This window comes from Cupressus sempervirens, chromosome 3 (genome assembly GCF_028749045.1).
Source record: "Cupressus sempervirens isolate cs-2001-9-10 chromosome 3, ASM2874904v1, whole genome shotgun sequence".
In the NCBI taxonomy this organism is placed as follows: domain Eukaryota; kingdom Viridiplantae; phylum Streptophyta; class Pinopsida; order Cupressales; family Cupressaceae; genus Cupressus; species Cupressus sempervirens.
In genome coordinates this window covers 917,195,181-917,218,489 of record NC_143120.1, presented here as the reverse complement: position 1 = coordinate 917,218,489, position 23,309 = coordinate 917,195,181, and positions in this window count along the sequence as shown.

Below are 23,309 nucleotides of genomic sequence, written 5' to 3'. Positions count from 1 at the left end.
TTATTTTGGTTTGATTTAGGTAGTTGAAGTTGTAAGGTCCAAATAGGGGAAATATATTTTGTTTTACTTTCATCTTTGTAACCAGAAAAGATACCATGTATGAATTGCGAATGGATAAATAAACTTATCTTTGACAGCAGATTTATGCAATTTTTTTCCTTATTTGACCACTTGGATGACACTAAGTGTTCAAGTTATTTTGGAAAGTTTTTATCTTTTTTTTTCTAAATGAAATTAGACCCAATTCTTGGTAAATGTTTGAGATTTGTCCAACTTTAGGATGAAATCTTGGGGAAAAAACTATGTAGGTTGAATTGCATAATATCCTTTATGTAGCTATGTAATAAAATAGTCAATAAAATAAAAAAAATCTACCCTATTGGTTCAAACTTTAGATGTTCCTGCAATTAGCTTGAAAAAACTTCTTTTGAAGTGTAAAAGTGGCCTTTTTTATATAGACATGGCATCTTGGATCAATTTCTTTCCTTGTGGGGCTACTAATTTTAATATTTACCATCATATATTAAATGACAACCTCATTTCTATTGACCTTGTAGCCTCCTTATTAATTTTTTTCCTTTTTTCTAGTTCAAATCATGGGTTTTGAAGACCTTCGTATTGGATCAATTTTCTCCATGTAGGGATCTGCTCATTAAATTTGGGCCTCTAGTGGTTAAACTTGAGGCTATGGGGACTTGGCTTTGATGCTTTGCAACTTTGCATTTTAAATTGTGAGATCTTGTATTAAATAAAAATCCACACAACTAATTTGGCCCATTTGTTGTAGCAAAGACTAGATTTAGTGCCTCATGATTCCTTGTTCCTAGATTTAGGGCTCATGTTTAGAGTTTTAAGGTCTATATATTGAGTTTGTGACTAGATTCGAGGCTAATGAGTCTAATTTAAATTGAACTAGGCTGGGTGAATGGATGCAAGACCACATACTACCTTGTAGGGACTAATTAAAGTCTTATTTATTTGAATTTGAAGTCTGATTTGTAATTCAACATTACATGCCTCGTTATGGGGACATACTAAATCAAACATTTTTCCTAGATTTTGGTCTTCATTAAAAGCAAGCCCACATGTTATGTATTTAGGTCTTTGTAATTGGAATTTAGGTTAGAGTTAAAATTTCAAGACCATATGTAGAATTTTAGGCCTATGTTTTCCTAGATTTAGGGTCTTGCCATTAAAATTTGTTCTGAGCTTTAGGTCCCATTCCATGGGGCCTAGGTTCAGAGGTTTGAATTCAAATTTAGGCCTAAAATTGCATCGATTTTAGTTCCATTAGATCCATACGTTTGATGATATAGAGCCTAGTGTATGCTTTTTGTTCCAGATGTTTTCCATTATAGATCTTATATGATTCACATTTAGGATGGATCTAACAAATTTGATCCCACATGCCTCATTTAGGGCCTAGCCTTTGGCACATATGCTCATATTTAGGGCTGCATTCATCAATTTTAGGCCTATTGTATGAATTTAGGCCCACATGCTACCTTATCCAAGCTCATGAGTAGAGATTTGAACAAAAAATGTTTGGATTTGAAGGCTTGATATAGGAATTTTCTTCACACATTTAGCTATGAAGGTTGCCTTGTTGTATCTGAACTTGAATTTTTGAGCCCATGTTTTATTTAGGGCCTTCTTATGGATTAGGCTTAGACATCATCCATTTAGGCCTAGGCATTTACATTTAGGGTCCAAGATTAGGTGTTTCACATTAGGGGGCCAGATTTATGTCAAACTTAGTGTCTTATCATGGAATCTTGCACTAAACTATATAAGATTAGATCAGAAAGTAGGACTATTATTGTAGGAAAAAAGAGAAATAATAATGTCAAGAGTCCAGATTATTCCTTTAAAGAGAAATATAAGATAGAGAGTATGATCCAAACAAAGATCCAAGAAGGGAATGCCACCATTGTAATATCAGTTACACCAATTTTAAACCTGCATATTGCATCATTTATGTTTGAGCTAAATTTTAGAGGAATTAAATATGTAGTTAATCAATATTCTAAACCAATGAAGCCATTTAATGGTTTCCCAAAATTTCTCATGTTGGCCACACTAATAAATTAAAAAATTATATAATAAAATGATTTCAACCATATTCATTGCATATTTCTAGAGGTTCCCTAAATGATGATAAAGAATGTCTTATTGTTACATTACCATGAACAAAACAATGGTGGAATAAACAAGAAAAACTAAGAAGATAAATGGAACTTCAATTGTAGTCATATAAAGTAATTTACATATAGGGATAGATGGAACATAGGGGACAAGCACGATGATAATAGTAATGCTAGGATGACATGAAAGACACACCCAATAGAAAACCTATGCATGTATCAAATATTGCTTCAGCTCATTTTACCCATTTAGTTACACATAGTCAACTACTGGAGATCTCAGATGGACCCATACAATTTTAGCATAGCTTGCTATTTTCTGATTCAAGTTTCTACATACACAGATGGATTTAGTCTGCACTAAATTGATCATGGATTTGATCATGAGCCCTCCTATCCTTACTACACAAACAACATTCCAAACAATCTCTAAATCTAATTTTGCTCAACCACTTTCATGAACATATTAATGCATCACAATTTCAAGAAAACATGGTAAAGAAAAGGATACATGGGATCATAAAGTAATGCATTCAATTGATGTATATAAGTGTCAAATTAGGTGATGAAGAAAGAGATTCCATAGGTAAGTCATGCAAGGGAAGTCTATTTAAAATCATTGATCATGCAAGGAAGTTTGAGATAAACTTGATTACAAAACAAGTGAATACCAACAAGCCAATTTGAAGAAAAAAGTCACCTCACAATGTTCCCAAAATTTATAAAATACATGTGCAAGAAAGCTTGTGTGCATGTTTTTTTTTAAACATAAGAAGATTCAAATTACTCTATAAGAAAGCAACCTTTTGCACAATCATCTTATAAATATAAGATTCATTATTTAATTATCAATTACTATTCTTAAATCCTATGAAAAGATGTTTCTTCCAAATAGTACATCCTCCTCCCATAGAAAATGTGTTCTATCCTTGACATACTCTACAATTCCAAATCCACATGAGAAGATCTTTTCATCAAGCATAGACCTCCAGTATCATGCAATTTTTTCCCCTGCATCTAGTCTAAAGGCCATAGTTATGAGACTCAAACTTGCCTCTAACTCAGAAATTAAAAATTTGATTCGAACTTCGCCAAGACTTAGAAAATTAAAAAACCCATGAAATTCAAAGATTTTTTAATGCATCATTTAGTCAATTAACATCAAATACATAGTAATTGAGATAAAAAGAAGCTACTTAACACTCATACACAATTATGCATAGATCACATAAGTATAATAGTGAATTTCTGAAGGAAAAAAATTGAATAACATAATATAAAGTTAAACGTAGTGTCACTGTCAAATGTCTACAATATATGAAATCCATGGAATCAAAATTTGAAAACATAAATCAAAATATCAGTTAGAGTATAGAAGACTAAGGTTCATAGTAGCCTATGCCCTCTTATGAATACACCTATGACAAGTTATGGAAGACACAAATATTGAGAAATATTTTTGTTATAGCTTATGTGCACATTGTAGACAACAACAAGGCTCTCAAGTATGTCTATCCACTTGCATACCCACTTGTTGACTTGTCCAATTTAACATGATTTTCATACTTATATCATTTTCACACTATTTATATATCTTATAATTTGGTTTTATAACGTGGGTAAGTACAAATTTTCAATAATACTTTATCATTTTCTCTGTTCTAGGTTATACAAGATTAAAAAAACCCTTAATTTAATTTTCTCTCCCACTTCTTATAATTTCTTTCTATTGCCACAAAATCCCTCTTTGGTATTTAGGGCCTATTTGTCTTGGTTGGTGTTGCATTGGATCTCTGCTGGGTAAGTACAAATTTTTGGTAATGCTTTATCCTTTACTCTATTTTATTATCTAGGTTATGTAGGATAAACAAATTTATATTCATTTTATGCATGAAGTTTGTGAGTTGGCACTTGTCATCATCCTTTGACTTTAGTTACATCATGGTGATCAATTTTGGATTTTGAAGCCTTGATGTTGCTTTTTGTAACTCAAATGGAGTATTTAAATTAGGCTTAAATTTTCATCTAAATTGCCAATTTTGGTTCTAGTTTTGGTACATGAGTTCAATAAATTTTCCCCTTTGGTATAGGTTACTATAAATGATATACCTATTCAAATCTTGGGGAATTGATTTGAGTACCTATAGATTTTTCTTGTATTATCTCATATGATCAATTTCACAGCTTCCTTTCTTATCAAACTATGAATCCTCTCTCAACAATAATGTCCCCTTTGTAATTGATTAAAGTTATAATGCTTTTTCACATATAAAATTTAGAAGTAACTTCACACAAATGTTTTTATCCTTATACACAATAATAATTCACTTTAAAATAAATGAAGAATAATAAATAACTCATGGCTATCAACAATTCATGAAATAGAATTGGTTTAAATTGAAATCACATTTACCTCAAAATGTTTTTGTTTTTGGTTTAAACTGACATACTTCTTCCTAGACCAATAGTTTTCCATAGCAAAATTTGAATTCCCTTTCTAGACCATGCTCATGCTGAGCACCCTTGTAGTAAAGCTAGTGATATGTTTCTATGCACCAAGTTTCATCAACTAGAACTTTCCCCACATATTATATTACTTTCTAATATATTCACATTCTCTATAATATCTTGTGCAACATGCTCCCATGCTTTGGATAAGGATTTATAACATTAGATCTAGAAACAAATCATCGATAAGGATCCAGTAATGAGGTCACAAAAGTGCAAATCCTTCCATGAGGAACATCTACTTGGGTCTGTCCTACTAATTTTGTATCTAACCAAGAATTTTCAAGGTTCCATTACTAGTAGTTCCTTGAATCAAATCTTCTTCTAAATTTTCTCTTGAATCATATCATTAATGTTTTTTAAATCTAGAAAAATGGCGAAGGGGATGCCAAACAATTGCTAGAATGAATTAATCATACTGAGCTACTAAAATAAATAGTCACATCTCTAATATGTGCAGAATCTACACTAAATAAAAACTTTCCCTATTAAATGACTGCAACTCATGATAAACAAGGAGTAATGGAAAGGCTCAACAAAAGCTATTGAATTTATGTCAACAAAAGTTGTTGATATTATAACATGGGTGAATTTGAGTGAGGTGAAAAAACTTTTCTTTCAAAACCATATGTGCAGATATAAACATTAAGTACAACATTTTCAATACTTTTGCAGATATACACATTAGTTACATCAAATTTTTCTTTCAAAGCCATATGCATAGATATAAACATTAAGTAGAACATGTCCAATATTTTTGTAGATATACACATTAGTTATACAAAAAATTTCTTTCAAAACTATATGTGCAAATATAAACATTAAGTACAACATGTCCTATATTCTTGTAGATATATTTTCTTATGAAGAAAGACCATGCCTGACAATATGAAAATAGAACAAAATAACAAGACAATGACTACATTATGGTCTCAATTCTGAAGAAAAGCTAAAAAATGTAATTGTCCTTGAAAAATGTGTAAGGGCTTAAATAATCAAAGAATTCTAATCACAACAACCTAGAGTCATTTTGGGCAACATGGTCATGTTGAAGGGGGCCACGATTTTTCATCAATTTTTGAATGTGGATTTTCTAGTAGAGGAAAATGGAGGTGTAAATATCCAAGCTAACATTCCCATGGAAGAATATGATAATGTGCCAAAGGACATGATTGAAGAAGATGGTATTGGTGTAGGTGATGAAGATGCTCATGATGATGGCATTAGCACATCTAATAATGATGATAAAAATGGTCTTGATATACCTATACTTGAGAAGGCACACGAGCCCTTATACAAAGGCTCCCAAATAGATCTTCTCTCTGCTATAGCATTGTTGGTGAACTTGAGGGTTGTTAATGGTTTATCCAATGTAGAAATGTCACATATGCTAAGGTGTGCCATTTTTGTCATCTTCAATTTTAGCATACCATTACTATTCATTAGATTAACAATGCATATTTGTTGTTCTAGGTTGATAGGTGAGTTTTTGTTGCCACCATAAAACATTTTGCCTTGTTTGTATTGAGAATTATCTACCATTATGAATCAAATTAGAATAAGTATCAGATGATACATTGATGTCCCAATGATCATTCTATATCATAAACAACATGAATTTGCAATAGAATGCCTTGATTTTCATATTAATAGATATCAGTTAGATCAAATAACAAAAGAAGTGTCTCACAAAGTTCTTTGGTACATTACCATTATTTCACATCTTCAATGATTATTCAGGTGCACTAGCTTGGCATAATTTATGGATAATGATGCACGCAATAGAAGTCAAGATGACATTATGCGAATTCCTATGGATGGTTTTGCATTTAAAGAGATAGAAAAAATGTGGTCACACTTTAAAGAAGAACCTTGTAATCTCAAGCTTTCATTGGCAGCGAATGGTGTCAATCTATTTGGAGATATTATATCTATTTACTCAATGTGGCTTGTTTTTGTTATTAAATTTAACATCCCTCCTCAGATGTCCATAAAGAGAGAGGAAATAGTGTTGTCAATGATTGTGTCAGGTATTTTTTCATTTAATAGTTATCCAAATTAATTTATAAACAATGCATGAAAATGGTCATAATAATTATGTAATGTTTCTATTCATTCAATTACTAGGTAAGTACCAAGTTAAAGATATGAAGGTGTTTATTGAGCCCCTAATTGATGAATTGTTGAATTTATAGAATGGTGTCACTATGTATGACATCTCTAGACCAATAGGACAAAGACAATTTCAATTCCATGCAATGTTTGTATGGACAATACATGATGCCCTTGGGCTAACTAGTTTTTGTGGTATGTTATACTGTTAAGGTCACATATTTTTGGTCTATTATAGTGCTTACACATTATTTTTGTATTCTTAAGTTGTGGATGATAATTGTACATGATCCAATTGTACATTATTTTTTAAGTCTTCAGACAAAGGGAAAATTTTCATGTCCAGTTTGTGGTCCAAAGATGAAATCTCATCATTCAAGAAGTTTAGGAAAGCAAGTGTTCGATGAGTTTAGACACTTTCTCGATAATAATAATAAGTATCAAATCACTAAAAAACATCTTTTTAATGAGAAAGAAGAGATAACATCAAGGCCACAAAGAATGACACCTCATCTATGGAAGTTGGAATATAATCGACTAAATTCCTAAGGTAATATCTAGTTGTGGTCTGAAGTTTAAAATTTATATTTTGATATTGTAGATTATATTTAGCAATGATGTAATTGATGCTCATGAAGGTCATCAAGGCATCAATGACCAACTTCCTAGAGGAATCAAAAGTTATCATACTTAATTTAGTAGGTTATCATACTACAAGGATCTCCCAATCATATATTTGTTTGATACTATGCATATTGGAAAGAATGTAACAAAGACACTATGGAAAATATTGGATGGAAGGCATGATAGAGACAAATTGCCAAAATTTGTACTAACATTCATGAATCCAATCATGCATTGAAAGATTTTATTGAACTAAATAGCAATGGCGACCACATAAATATGAGTGCCCTTCCTTGGTTATTAATGAAGCAATAAAGTGATGCACTAAAAGAAGTCATAAAAAATAAAATTCCATAGGATTTGCTACAAATATAAGCACTCTTGTATCAAAGAAAGGTGATTTTAGGCCAGGGTTGAAAACACATGATTGGCATACCTTTGTCAAGGTAATTCATTTCTCTATTTACAATACATTTGTAAAATTGAATGTACTACTTGTTGCATTATTTAATAATATATTGAAATAATTATTTTTTAATGATTGTAGTATGTCTTACCTCTATCCTTCCCACACCAATTTGACAATAGTATTAAACAAGTTATATATGATCTTGAAAAATACATGAGGTTAGAAGTGTTTTTTCTCAGATTTGTATTTTTTTTTTTTCAAATCTATTGTATAATTTTATCTGAAATCTCATTTATATATACAATGCTCAACCTTTTTCAATGCTCAAGAACACTACCTTCAACCTTTTTCAATGCTCAAGAACACTACCTCTTACATCAAGTTGAGAAGATTGAATTGTGTGGCATTGTAAAAATTAGGTCAATGTGGATGGTTGAGAGGCACTTAAAATTTATGAAGGGCTTGGTTCAACAAAGGGCACATCGTGAGGGTTCTATGGTAGAGGGATATATGTTATACTAGGCCATGGTGTACATTAGCGAATATCTTCCAAAGTTTGTAGCAAATATCCATGTAGATCGCTTTTGAGATCACAACTCTGTTAACAAATTCAAAGGGGAGTACCTGACAAGGAAAGGTAGATTGAGGAAAGTGAGAGGTAATTATAAGTTATTTTTTTGTAGTTAATTAATTCTTATCCAAAATAAATATATAAGTTGTTTCTAACTTGTAGATAATTGATTTCTTTATAGTTGGTCATGAGTGGGATGCACAACATTCATATATTGCAAACAATCTTCATTGGGTGACGATGTGGATTGAACAGTCTTAAGAAAATGGTCACTCATTAATATGGGATAGTGTTTCATTGTTGGTTAAAGAAGTTCATCGTAATAGAGATCCAAATTTTATACTAATGGTACTTGATCTAGCATATAGCTTAAGAGATACAAATGTATGCAAAAGATTACTAATCATGAGCCAGACGTTTAATATTGACTCATAGATTGATAAAAATAATCTTGACATGTTTGAACAATTGTAGGTCAAAGAAGAAAAATCTATGTTCTACCATGGCCATAAATTTTGCATAAAAAAATTAGACGAAATGAAGAAAACTTATGATTCTGGGATAAGTGCAGTCTTTGCAGTTACCAATATTTTGTCTAAAATTGACATAAATCCTCAACAATCTGAAAATTGATACTATGGCATTTTTGTTGATATATTTGAGTGAAACTTTAATTCATTCAAATCAGTTCTATTTGTCATCAATTGGTATAGGCTACAACTAAACCAAAATGATCCTGATAGGACTGTTATTGAACATGATAGTGGATTTACAATAATTAATACAAGGTCATTTGAGCTAGTTGAAGATGAGCCCTATGTTCTTCTAAGCCAATGTGAGCAAGTGTTTTACTTTGGCATTCCACATAAATTAGGTTGGTCATTTTTTGTTAGACATAATCCAAGAGGAAGGCCAGTAAAGTATAATGTGATGGAAGAAGAAGATATTAAAGAATCACAAGACAAAGTAAATGATGATCATGAATGACTGTTACCCAATGATGAAGAAGAAGAAGAATAAGATGATTCTGGTCATGCTAATGATAATGGTGATGATGATGATGTTGATGAAGATGGTGATGATCATGGCGATGATGTTCATGATGGTGGTGTTAATGATAATAGTGATGAAGACGATGATGATGGTGATGAAGATGGTGGTGGTGAAGATGATGATCAAAGTGACAAGTGCGATGATGATGATATGGATGTAGATGATGATCAATGAAATGCCTATCGAGGTATGATCAATGTCAAGTATGATGGGGTTAATATTTTTATTTATAGAAATTTGTTTGATTTTGATGAATGCATCATGTAATTTTTGTCTTCTATGTAATTTGTAGTTTATAGAGCATTGTAAGTGGACAACTTTTCATTCATTAAAATATGAGTGAATTTGATAACCGAGGTGAGATAAAATTTAAGTACATGTCCAATAATTTTTTAGATATAGACATTAATTAGACTAAATTTTTGGCTAACTTAAGATAAATGACTTACATATGTAGGCTATTCAACACCTTTGACCAGGATCTTGCACAGTCATGTGGATCGACAGGTATATGTCAATAGACCCTATAGATACAATATTTTATTTGCATATCTTTTATTTACCATCAACATCAAATTTTTTCGTAGTGTGTCTCTCATTTTATAGATTGCAAGTATCACCAAATAGATATTTGTTTGATTTGTCTTCCTCGAATGAGGAAAATGTAGTAATAGAAGACAAAAGTGAGACATATAGTAGGTCTAAAATAGGGAGATCAACTAGAGGCCAAAAGACTAGAAGAAAATTCAACAAATGAATTCAATTTTTTCTTGTTGAGGGGGACTCATGTTCGTATGATAATGAGAGTTAAGGCAATAGGGAGATTTCCTTAAGGTACACACATCTTTAGAAGAATGGGTACCCAAGGAACTACCTCTAGTCAAGACTAATTTTTCTATTAATGAAAGGATATGTCGCATAACTCCATCTTCATTACATGGTTTGGGCCTATTTTCCTTGGCTAGAATAAAGGTTTGTTACAATAAATTTGTTGAATTGATGGAGTATGTAGGACCTTGTTACAATTACAACAATTGGATGCAGATTGTGCAATATAAAAAAAAGTATGCGTAGGTATGCATTGTCACCAAATTATATACAATGAAAAGAAAATGATTAAAGTAAAATGTTCGGTATGTATATTGATGGAAGGCCAAAAACAATAGGGAATATTGCATGATTTATAAATAGTTAACTTTTGTCAACTAATAATTTGGTGATTTGTATATTTGAGGCACGTGAGGGAAATTATGTTTTCGTATGTGCGATAAAATCAATAAGTGCAAGGGAAGAGCTTCTGATAGATTACAATTTGAATTGTGTAGATACAAAAAAATTCCCTATCATGGGACTGGTAAGTATAACATTTAAACCAATTGCCTTCAATTAATATTGAATCCAATATACAATCTAATTTATTATTAATATTTTTTTTGGTAAGTCTATTAATTTCATTTTGCTACTAATTGCTAAGAATTACTAATCTTTTTCACAAGGCAACATGGATAGACCACCAGGCATAGGCAGGGATGCACCATCTCACACTCCTTCTTCAGTGAAGGTAAACCTTGATTATTGTAATTGTCCAAATTATATACAAACAATTGTCATATTATTATGTCCTTTTCTTTATGGCTTTGGAGTTATTTTGATGGAATTGTACTAATATTGAATTTTACAGATATACACATTATTTACACCAAATTTTTCATTGAAAATGATATGTATAGATATAAACATTAAGTACAACATGTCAAATACTATCATTTCTCTACTGATTGCTACGAATTACTAGTCTTTTACAAAGGGTGACATGGATAGACCACCACACATAGGCAGGGATGCACCATCTCACACACCTTCTTCAGTGGAGGTAAACCTTAATTATTGCAGTTGTTTAAATTATATAGAAGCATATGTCATATTATTATGTTCTTTTCTTTATGGATTTGGAGTATTTTGATGGAATTTTACTGATATTGAATTTTGCAGATATACACATTAGTTACACCACAATTTTCTTTGAAAACCATATGTGTAGATATAGACATTAAGTACAACATGTCAAATATTTTTACTCTAATTGCTAAGAATTACTAATCTTTTTCAAAGGGTGACATGGATTGACCACCATGCAGAGGCAGGGATGCACTATCTCACACACTTTCTTTAGTGGATGTAAACCTTAATTATTTGAATTATTCAAATTATATAGAAAAAAATGGCATATTATTATGTTCTTTTTTAATGGCTTTGGAGTTATTTTGTTGGAATTTTACTAATATTGATGTCACAAATGATAGGGAAAAACTAAAATGATAGCATATCAAATGCAATTTGAAATACAGACGTCATTTCTACATGACATTACCCTTAGTGCTGACCTTATGTTCATGACCCAACAACTAAAAAAAAGATACAATGATGAAATTTTTTAATATTATCATTGAGGCTGACACAAGTGAGGAGAAAGAGGCACTGAAGAAAGAATTGGGCCGTAGGGTTGATTCTTTGAAGGCAAGAAGTAATTAATCTAAAGAAATAATAGAATTTCAATAGATGTTTATATTTAATACTATCTTATGGATCATTATCTAAATTATTATGTATTCTTCTATAGAAATATGTGATAGCTGTGACACTGCGTGATGAACATGGTGAGGGTTGTAGTGCACAACTTTCTTGTAAGTAACACTTTTTTTTTACAACATTACTTATAATTATAGTATTATTACACCCTTGAGTTTATTAATTTTTGAAATAGGAAATCTAATGTTAAAAGTGAAACTAGTGCAACATTTTTTATTTTCATCAACCTTATAACACTGGATTTTTATTTTTGGATGCCTCTAGCTAGTATCCATTTGATCTCTATCCATTGCAAATGTCTTTGCTAACAATATTGTATTCTTCAACTCATGATGAAGTCCAGACTCCTCCTTTGGTTGGTGGTTTGATATTGTCAAGTGCATTGTCGGCAACTAGGAGCATGCAAACATCCTCATCTATGCCCACTACAACTAGTAAAACTTTGTTTTGCTATATTTTGTAATGTGCTAATCATGCATTATTTTTTTTTGTTGGGTAGATTTTATATTCACGTACCTATTTTTTGCACTAATAGATAGAACTTTAGTTGATAGAGAAACAAAGATTAGTAATTTTGAAGTTCATCCATTTTTTTGGAGTAGTTTGTGTGACTAGTATTGGTTCATTTGCAGAGACATTGTCGCTGAACAAGAAAATTATGTTTCCATTAAAAGTACAAAAGCTTCTAGGTGCTATAAAATTGTTATTATTTAAAGTGTAATTTTAGTTTACTTATACATCACTCATTTTGGACTGATAATCCCTTTCTCTAATCATCTTTTTGATATGACATTGAGCCTATTTGGACCCACCATATGTAAAAGGTACGTAGTTTCATATCATTGCAACAATATTTTTATTTTCTTCCATTTATTATAATATATTAAATTTATTGATCTATTTTTTTTAAAAAAAGGTGTAATGAATAACATTCTAAATTAAAAAATTAGCTAATTACATATTTTGAGGACCTATTTGGAAAAAAACATTTTTGACATTGCCCTACTTTTGAAAAGAGCATCAAGACATATAAAGACTGCGAGGGATCAATATAGAAGGGCTCTAAAGGAGAACCAAAAGTACGATCATCCTCCTATGATTCCACCAATGGCTCCGTGGAATGAAAAAAAAAAAGAAAATCCAAAGGAGAAAAGGCTATGTGATAATAAAGGAAATGAACCAGAATAGGGAAAAACAAGGTATGTCATGATAGTATTAAGTAGAATGTAATCATGCACTAATTAGTGATCTTTGTAAATATATAATATAACATGTTTCAAACTATTCATAGATTATAGGACACACTAGTGGCTACAAAAGCAAGACTAGAAAAGTTTTGCCAACACAAACTTGGATCGAGTCTCTATATGAATCTTCAGTCTCGACTTGTAAGTAGCAACGATGGAATTTCATATAATTTTTTATATATAATGTTGCAAAAAAAATTGTTTAATCAAACCATACATGTAAAATTAATGATATTAATAAAAAAATATAGGGCATAGAATTCAATGTGGAGCTTATGGATAAAGATAAAGAAATTGCCTTGAAGGAAGGCTATAAAGTCATGGCTACATGCCAGCACCAAGAATGTGAAAGCCATGTACCCAAAAATTTGATGCACCAAATGAGACATAGGTAATTTGGTTAGATGAAAAGTAAATCAAATTGAATAGTTGAGGAATTTCTTTTTTGGTGTTAGTTTTGAACATTAATTGACTGCATAACAATACACATTTCATTACAACCTTGATATCTTATCACAGAACCTACTCATGATGAAGGCCATGATGTATATTATAGTGGTGGAGGGATTAATTTCCTATTAAAAATTAATTACACAATTATGAATACAATTTAATATCTTCAATTACAATTTGATGTGTAACCTTTTTTTAAAATATTTTAGAGCATGTTGAACATCATGGTGAAGGAGTGGAGCATGTTCCAAGTGTTCAACATGTTGACATGGCAGTGGATCAAAATGTTAATGTACATGATGTGGCATTGTTAGGTAAGAAAAATGCATGTTATTTTGTACTACTTAATTAAATACTTGTAATAGTTTAAAAAAAAAAAATAGTATGTCAATTTAACCCATTTACTTGTTATTGCAATAGAGCCCCCTTTAGTTTAGCAGCCTCCTACTCCTCCAAAGAGGAGGAGGCATCATAACTTGACATTACATGTGACACAAGAGGAAAATATTGATGCTCCTATCATCCTTTTTCTTAATAGAGCTAAGAAAAACAAAAAGAAGAAGTGATTTTCTTAAAATGCTCTTTGATAGACCTTGTTTGATAAACTTTATTAGATAATGAAAGAACTTTGTTTTAAGTAATTATCTATGAATTTTGTGTATTAAGATTGACTTTTATTTTATTTTATGGAATATTGATGTGTTAATAAAGTCCTGATAGTATTGTGTATTAATTAATTTTATATCATATTAATGAATGTTATGTGATTGTATTGATTAAATATTATAGTTCATAGATGAATGAAGGAATGAATGAAGTATGCAATTAGATGATATTGGGTAATTTAGATTGATGTTAAGGGGAGTAGTGTGAGGCCAGATGAGCTTCTACCTTCACATGTTTGGCCTTGTTAAGTAGAGAATATTAAAGTATTCTCAAAACCAAGTGAAGCTCAAAATTACATACTTTAGTGTTCTAGTTTCTAGTCTTCAAGCCATCCAAAACTAGTTTATTCTGCTTTGGTTGAAATGTGACATTTGGGTATGTGCAAGATCATGGTGTACCGAACTATGGCCTTAAGTGGCAATAAAAAATCAGAAAATCAGGTTTATGTCAACTTGACACATAATTTTGAACTGGTTATGGACTTTATATCAAAAAGTTGTAAGAAAATAATTTGTAAAAAATTGAATGTAGTTTCTAGACTACTAGGCCTTATTAGGAGAAAAAAATAATTGATTGGTAAAAAGTTTGAATTTTAATGCAGTACTAAGAAAATTTCAGGGCAAAAATAAAAAGTAGGTGTATGTCTGACCACCTTAATCAAAATCAAATCATAATTTTTTTTAAATATAATTATAGATATGAAAACTAGACTCATGCTCGGATGTGATGCATATTTTTTGATATTTTTATTCCAAATAAATAATTAAATATGAAATTTCTACCAAAACTTTTTCGGATTAAAAAAAGTCCCGTGTCTGACCACCCTAACTAATAGAAAATTTGATCAAATTTTTCTCTTTTTTTTTTTCTTATACTAGGCGAAGTATAAAATGTGACGCAACTTTTAGATTTAAAAAATGTTATACCGTTTGAAAGTTATAGCTATTTTTCATTCAGTATGTCAATTAGCACTTTACAATAATCTTCATTGATAATTAACTCATAAATACTTATCGAACTCAGAATTTGACAGAAATTATATTGGTGGAATCTAGAGAGAGATATTAAAAAACCCATTTCGTTTCATTCAATTTCGATCAAAATAACATTGTCAGACGGCTACCCGAAGTCTGAGTATTACTAAAACTCTCTATAAACACGTCTTTGGGGTTGACCGGGAAGGCTTGATAAATACCAAGCCTGATCGGATATCCGATTTGACATCGGATATCCGATATGGCTCGGTAGTCAAATTCAAGAAATCTTCAAATTGTGGAGGGAAATTCGATTTAAACGTTCTAATTTTTTATTTTTAAATTATTTCACTTATATTAATATGTAAATGCATATTTTAGTATATTATATATATAATAACGTAATGTAAACATACAAGATATAATCTAGTAATATATAATAATATCTTATGTTAATCTTATTACAATCTATAAATATAATATATATTATTATTATTTTTACTAAATATAATAACGTAATTTATATATATATAAAATACGTATTATATAATATTATATTAATATGTATGTTATTAATATATACAATAACGTAATATTTTCATTAAATGTAATATGTATTATATATTATTATATTAATATGTATAATAATATAATATTTATATAACAAAGTAATATTTTTATTAAATATAATATATATTATAAATATTATTATATTAATATGTATGTTATTAATATATTTATATAATAACGTAATATTTTTATTAAATATAATAATGTAATATGTATATGTATATATATATATTATGATATTGATATGTATATTATTAATATATAAGAGTCAAAGGGGGTCATAGGGTGACCTATAACCCTCTTTGACCCATTAAACGATGATATATGTCTCTAGGGGTCCTAAGACCCCTAGGGCCATATGTCATCCTTTAATGGGTCAAAGGGGGTCCCTTTGACCCATTAAATGATGACATATGTCCCTAGGACCTCCAGGGACATAGCCGAATCGTTCATATTGGTCAAAGGGGGTCATAGGGTGACTTATGACCACCTTTGACCCATTAAACGATGACATATGTCTCTAGGGGTCCTAGGACCCCTAGGGACATATTCGAATGGGTATTATGGGTGAAAGGGGGTCATAGGGTGACCTATGACCCTCTTTGACCCATTAAATGATGACATATGTCTCTAGGGGTCCTAGGACCCCTAGGAACATAGTCGAATCATTCATTTGGGTCAAAGGGGATCATAGGGTGACATATGACCCACTTTGACCCATTAAATGATGACATATGTCCCTAGGGGTCCTAGAACCCCCAGGGACATAGTCAAATCATTCATATGGGTCAAAGCGGGTCATAGGGTGACCTATGACTCCCTTTGACCCATTAAACGATGACATATGTCCCTAGGGGTCCTAGGACCTCTAGGGACATATTTGAATGGGTAATATGGGTCAAAGGGGGTCATAGGTCACCCTATGACCCTCTTTGACCCATTAAACGATGACATATGTCCCTAGGGGTCCTAGGACCCCTAGGGACATATTCCAATCGTTCATATGGATCAAAGGGGGTCATAGGGTGACTTATGACCCTCTTTGAAACATTAAACGACGATATATGTCTCTAGGGGTCCTAGGACCCCTAGGGACATATTCAAATGGGTAATATGGGTCAAAGGGGATCATAGGGTGACCTATGATCCTCTCTGACTCATTAAACGATGACCAAGGACCCCTAGGGACATATTCGAATTGTTCATATGGGTCAAAGGGGGTCATAAGGTGACCTATGATCCCCTCTGACCCATTAAACGATGACATATGTCCCTAGGGGTCCTAGGACCAATAAGGACGTATTCCAATGGGTAATATGGGTCAAATGGGGTCATAGGGTAACCTATGACCCTCTTTGACCCATTAAACGACAACATATGTCCCTAGGGGTCCTCAGACCCCTAGGGACATATTCGAATCATTCATATGGGTCAAAGAGGGTCATAGGGTGACCTATGACCCTCTTTGACCCATTAAACGACGACATATGTCCCTAGTGGTCCTAGGACCCCTAGGGACATACTCGAATCGTACATATGGGTCAAAGGGGGTCATAGGGTGAACTATGACCCTCTTGACCCATTAAACGACGATATATGTCTTTAGGGGTCTTAGGACCCCTAGGGACATATTCGAATGAGTAATATGGGTCAAACTTTGACCCATTAAACGATGACATATGTCTCTAGGGGTCCTTTGACCCCAAGAGACATATTCAAATGGGTAATATGGGTCAAAGGCGGTCATAGGGTGACCTATGACCCTCTTTGACCCATTAAACGACGACAAATGTCTCTAGGGGTCCTAGGACCCCTAGGGACATATTCGAATGGGTAATATGGGTCAAATGGGGTTATAAGGTAACCTATGACCCTCTTTGACCCATTAAATGATGAAATATGTCTCTAGAGGTCCTAAGACCCCTAGGGACATATTCGAATTGTTCATATGGGTCAAAGGGGGTCATAGGGTGACCTATGACCCTCTTGACCCATTAAACAACGATATATGTCTCTATGGGTCCTAGGACCCCAAGGGACATATTCGAATGGGTAATATGGGTCAAAGGGGGTCATAGGGTGACCTATGACCCTCTTTGCCCCATTAAATGACGACATATGTCCTTAGGGGTCCTCGGACCCCAAGGGACATATTCGAATGGGTAATATGGGTCAAAGGGGGTCATAGGGCGACCTATGACTCTCTTTGACCAATTAAACGATGACATATGTCCCTAGGGGTCCTAGGACCCTAGAGACATATTCGAATCGTTCATATGGGTCAAAGGGGGTCATAGGGTGATCTATGACCCCCTTTGACTCATTAAACGACAACATATGTCCCTACGGGTCCTAGGACCCATAGGGACATATTTGAATCATTCATATGAGTCAAAGGGGGTCGTAGGGTGACCTATGACCCCCTTTGACCGATTAAATGACGACATATGTCCCTAGGGGTCCTAGGACCCCTAGGGACATATTCGAATGGGTAATATGGGTCAAATGGGGTCATAGGGTAACCTATGACCTTCTTTAACCCATTAAATAATGACATATGTCTCTAGAGTTCCTACGACCCTTAGGGACATATTCGAATCGTTTATATGGGTCAAAGGGGGTTATAGGGTGACCTATGACCCTCTTGACCCATTAAATGACGATATATGTCTCTAGGGGTCCTAGGACCCCTAGGGACATATTCGAATGGGTAATATTGGTCAAAGGGGGTCACAAGGTGACCTATGACCCTCTTTGACCCATTAAACGATGACATATGTCCCTAGGGGTCCTAGGACCCCTAGGGACATATTAGAATGGGTAATATGGGTCAAAGGGGGTCATAGGGTGACCTATGACCCTCTTTGACCCATTAAACGAAGACATATGTCCCTAGGGGTCCTAGTACCCTAGGGACATATTCGAATTCTTCATATGGGTCAAAAGGGGTCACAGGGTGACCTATGACCCCTTTTGACCCATTAAACGATGACATATTTGAATTGTTCATATGAGTTAAAGGGGGTCATAGGGTGACCTATGACCCCCTTTGACCCATTAAACGATGACATATGTCCCTTAGGGTCCTAGGATCCCTAGGGACATATTCGAATGGGTAATATGGGTCAAATGGGGTCATAAGGTAAGCTATGACCCTCTTTGACCCATTAAATGACGACATATGTCTCTAGGGGTCCTAGGACTCTTAGAGACATATTCGAATTGTTCATATCGTCAAAGGGGGTGATAGGGTGACCTATGACCCCCTTTTACCCATTAAACGACAACATATGTCCCCAGGGGTCATAGGACCCCTAGGGATATATTTGAATCGTTCATATGAGTCAAAGGGGGTGATAGGGTGACCTATGACTCCCTTTGATGTATTAAACGACGACATATGTTCCTAAGGGTCCTAGGACCCCTAGGGACATATTCGAATGGGTAATATGGGTCAAATGGGGTCATAGGGTTACCTATGACCCTCTTTGACCCTTTAAATGATGACATATGTCTCTAGGGGTCCTAGGACCCCTAGGGACATATTCGAATCGTACATATGGGTCAAAGGGGTCATAGGGAGACCTATGACCCTCTTGACCCATTAAATGACGATATATGTCTCTATTGTTCCCAGGACTCCTAGGGACATATTCGAATGGGTAATATGGGTCAAGGGGGTCATAGGGTGACCTATGACCCTCTTTGACCCATTAAACGACGATATATGTCTCTAGGGGTCCTAGGACCCCTAGGGACATATTTGAATTGGTAATATGGGTCAAAGGGGGTCATAAGGTAACCTGTGACCCTCTTTGGAACCATTAAATGATGACATATGTCTCTAGGGGTCCTAGGACTCTTAGGGACATATTCGAATCGTTCATATGGGTGACCCTATGACCCCCTTTGACCCATTAAACGACAACATATGTCCCTAGGGGTCCTAGGACCCCTAGGGACATATTTGAATCGTTCATATGAGTCAAAGGGGGTCATAGGGTGACCTATGACCCCCTTTGATGTATTAAACAACGACATATGTTCCTAGGGGTCCTAGGACCCCTAGGGACATATTCGAATGGGTAATATGGGTCAAATGGGGTCATAAGGTTACCTATGACCTTCTTTGACCCTTCAAATGATGACATATGTCTCTAGGGGTCCTAGGACCTCTAGGGACATATTCAAATCGTACATATGGGTCAAAGGGGGTCATAGGGAGACCTATGACCCTCTTGAGCCATTAAATGACGATATATGTCTCTAGGGGTCCTACGACTCCTAGGGACATATTCAAATGGGTAATATGCGTCAAAGGGGGTCATAGGGTGACCTATGACCCTCTTGACCCATTAAACGACGATATATGTCTCTAGGGGTCCTAGGACCCCTAAGGACATATTCGAATAGGTAATATGGGTCAAAGGGGGTCACAGGGTGACCTATGACCCTCTTTGACACATTAAATGATGATATATGTCTCTAGGGGTCCTAGGACCCCTAGGGACATATTCGAATGGGTAATATGGGTCAAAAGGGGTCATAGAGTGACCTATGACCCTCTCTGACCCATTAAACGATGAGATATGTCGCTAGGGGTCCTAGGACCCCTAGCGACATATTTGAATGGGTAATATGGGTTAAAGGGGGTCATAGGGTGACCTATGACCCCCTTTGACCCATTAAACAATGACATATGTCTCTAGGGGTCCTAGGACCTCTAGGGACATATTCGAATGGGTATTATGGGTCAAAGGGGGTCATAGGGTGACCTATGACCCCCTTTGACCCATTAAACGACAACATATGTCCCCAGGGCTCCTAGGACCCCTAGGGACATATTTGAATTGTTCATATGAGTCAAAGGGCCCTATGACCCCCTTTGATGCATTAAATGACTACATATGTCCCTAGGGGTCCTAGGACCCCTAGGGACATATTTGAATGGGTAATATGGGTCAAATGGGGTCATAGGGTAACTTATGACCCTCTTTGACCCTTTAAATGACAACATATGTCTCTAGGGGTCCTAGGACCCCTAGGGACATATTCGAATCGTACATATGGGTCAAAGGTGGTCATAGGGTGACCTATGACCCTCTTTGACCCATTAAACGATGATATATGTCTCTAGGGGTCCTAGGACCCCTAGGGACATATTCGAATGGGTAATATGGGTCAAAGGGGGTTATAGGGTGACCTATGACCCTCTCTGACCCATTAAACGACGAGATATGTCGCTAGGGGTCCTAGGACCCCTAGGGACATATTCAAATGGGTAATATGGGTCAAAGGGGGTCATAGGGTGACCTATGACCCCGTTTGACCCATTAAACGACAGATGTCTCTAGGGGTCCTAGGACCCCTAGGGACATATTCAAATGGGTATTATGGGTCAAAGGGGGTCATAGGATGACCTATGACCCCCTTTGACCCATTAAACGACAACATATGTCCCTAGGGGTCCTAGGACCCCTTGGGACATGTTTGAATCGTTCATATGAGTCAAAGGGGGTCATAGGGTGACCTATGACCTCCTTTGATGCATTAAACGATGACATATGTCCCTAGGGGTCCTAGGACCCCTAGGGACATATTCGAATGGATAATATGGGTCAAATGGGGTCATAGGGTAACCTATGAACCTCTTTGTCCTTTTAAATGACGACATATGTGTCTAGCGGTCCTAGGACCCCTAGGGACATATTCAAATTGTACATATGGGTCAAAGGGGGTCATAGGGTGACCTATGACCCTCTTTGACCTATTAAACGATGATATATGTCTCTAGGGGTCCTAGGACCCCTAGGGACATATTCGAATGGGTAATATGGGTCAAAGGGGGTCATAGGTCACCCTATGACCCTCTCTGACCCATTAAACGATGAGATATGTGGCTAGGGGTCCTAGGACCCCTAGGGACATATTTGAATGGGTAATATGGGTCAAAGGGGGTCATAGGGTGACCTATGACCCCCTTTGACCCATTAAATGATGACATATGTCTCTAGGGGTGTTAGGACCCCTAGGGATATATTCGAATGGTATTATGGCTCAAAGGGGGTCATAGGGTGACCTATGACCCTCTTTGACCCATTAAACGATGACATATGTCCCTAGTTGTCCTCAGACCCCAAGGGACATATTCGAATGGGTAATATGGGCCAAATGGGGTCATAGGGTGACCTATGACTCTATTTGACCCATTAAACGATGACATATGTCGCTAGGGGTCCTAGGACCCTAGGGACATATTCCAATCGTTCATATGGGTCAAAGGGGGTCATAGGGTGACCTATGACCCCCTTTGACCCATTAAACGACAACATATGTCCCTAGGGGTCCTAGGACCCCTAGGGACATATTTGAATCATTCATATGAGTCAAACGGGGTCATAGGGTGACCTATGACCCCCTTTGATGTATTAAACGACGACATATGTTCCTAGGGGTCCTAGGATCCCTAGGGACATATTCGAATGGGTAATATGGGTCAAATGGGGTCATAGGGTAACCTATGACCCTCTTTGACCCTTTAAATGATGACATATATCTCTAGGGGTCCTAGGACCCCTAAGTACATATTCGAATCGTAGATATGGGTCAAAGGGGGTCATAGGGTGACCTGTGACCCTCTTGACCCATTAAACGATGATATATGTCTCTACGGGTCCTTGGACCTCTAGGGACATATTCGAATGGGTAATATGGGTCAAAGGGTGTCATAGGTTGACCTATGACCCTCTTTGACCCATTAAACGATGATATATGTCCCTAGGGGTCCTAGGACCCCTAGGGACATATGCGAATGGGTAATATGGGTCAAAGGGGGTCATAGGGTGACCTATGACCCCCTTTGACCCATTAAACGACGAGATATGTCGCTAGGGGTCCTATTACCCCTAGGGACATATTCGAATGGGTAATATGGGTCAAAGGGGGTCATAGGGTGACTTATGACCCCCTTTGACCCATTAAACGATGACATATGTCTCTAGGGGTCCTTGGACCCCTAGGGACATATTCAAATGGGTATTATGGGTGGAAGGGGGTCATAGGGTGACCTATGACCCTCTTTGACCCATTAAATGATGACATATGTCCCTAGGGGTCCTTGGACCCGAAGGGACATATTCGAATGGGTAATATGGGTCAGAGGGGGTCATAGGTCACCCTATGACCCTCTTTGACCCATTAAATGATGACATATGTCCCTAGGGGTCCTAGGACCCCTAGGGACATATTTGAATCATTCATATGAGTCAAAGGGGGTCATAGGGTGACCTATGACCCCCTTTGATCCATTAAACGACGACGTATGTCCCTAGGGGTCCTAGGACCCCTAGGGACATAGTCGAGTCGTTCATATGGGTCAAAGGGGGTCAT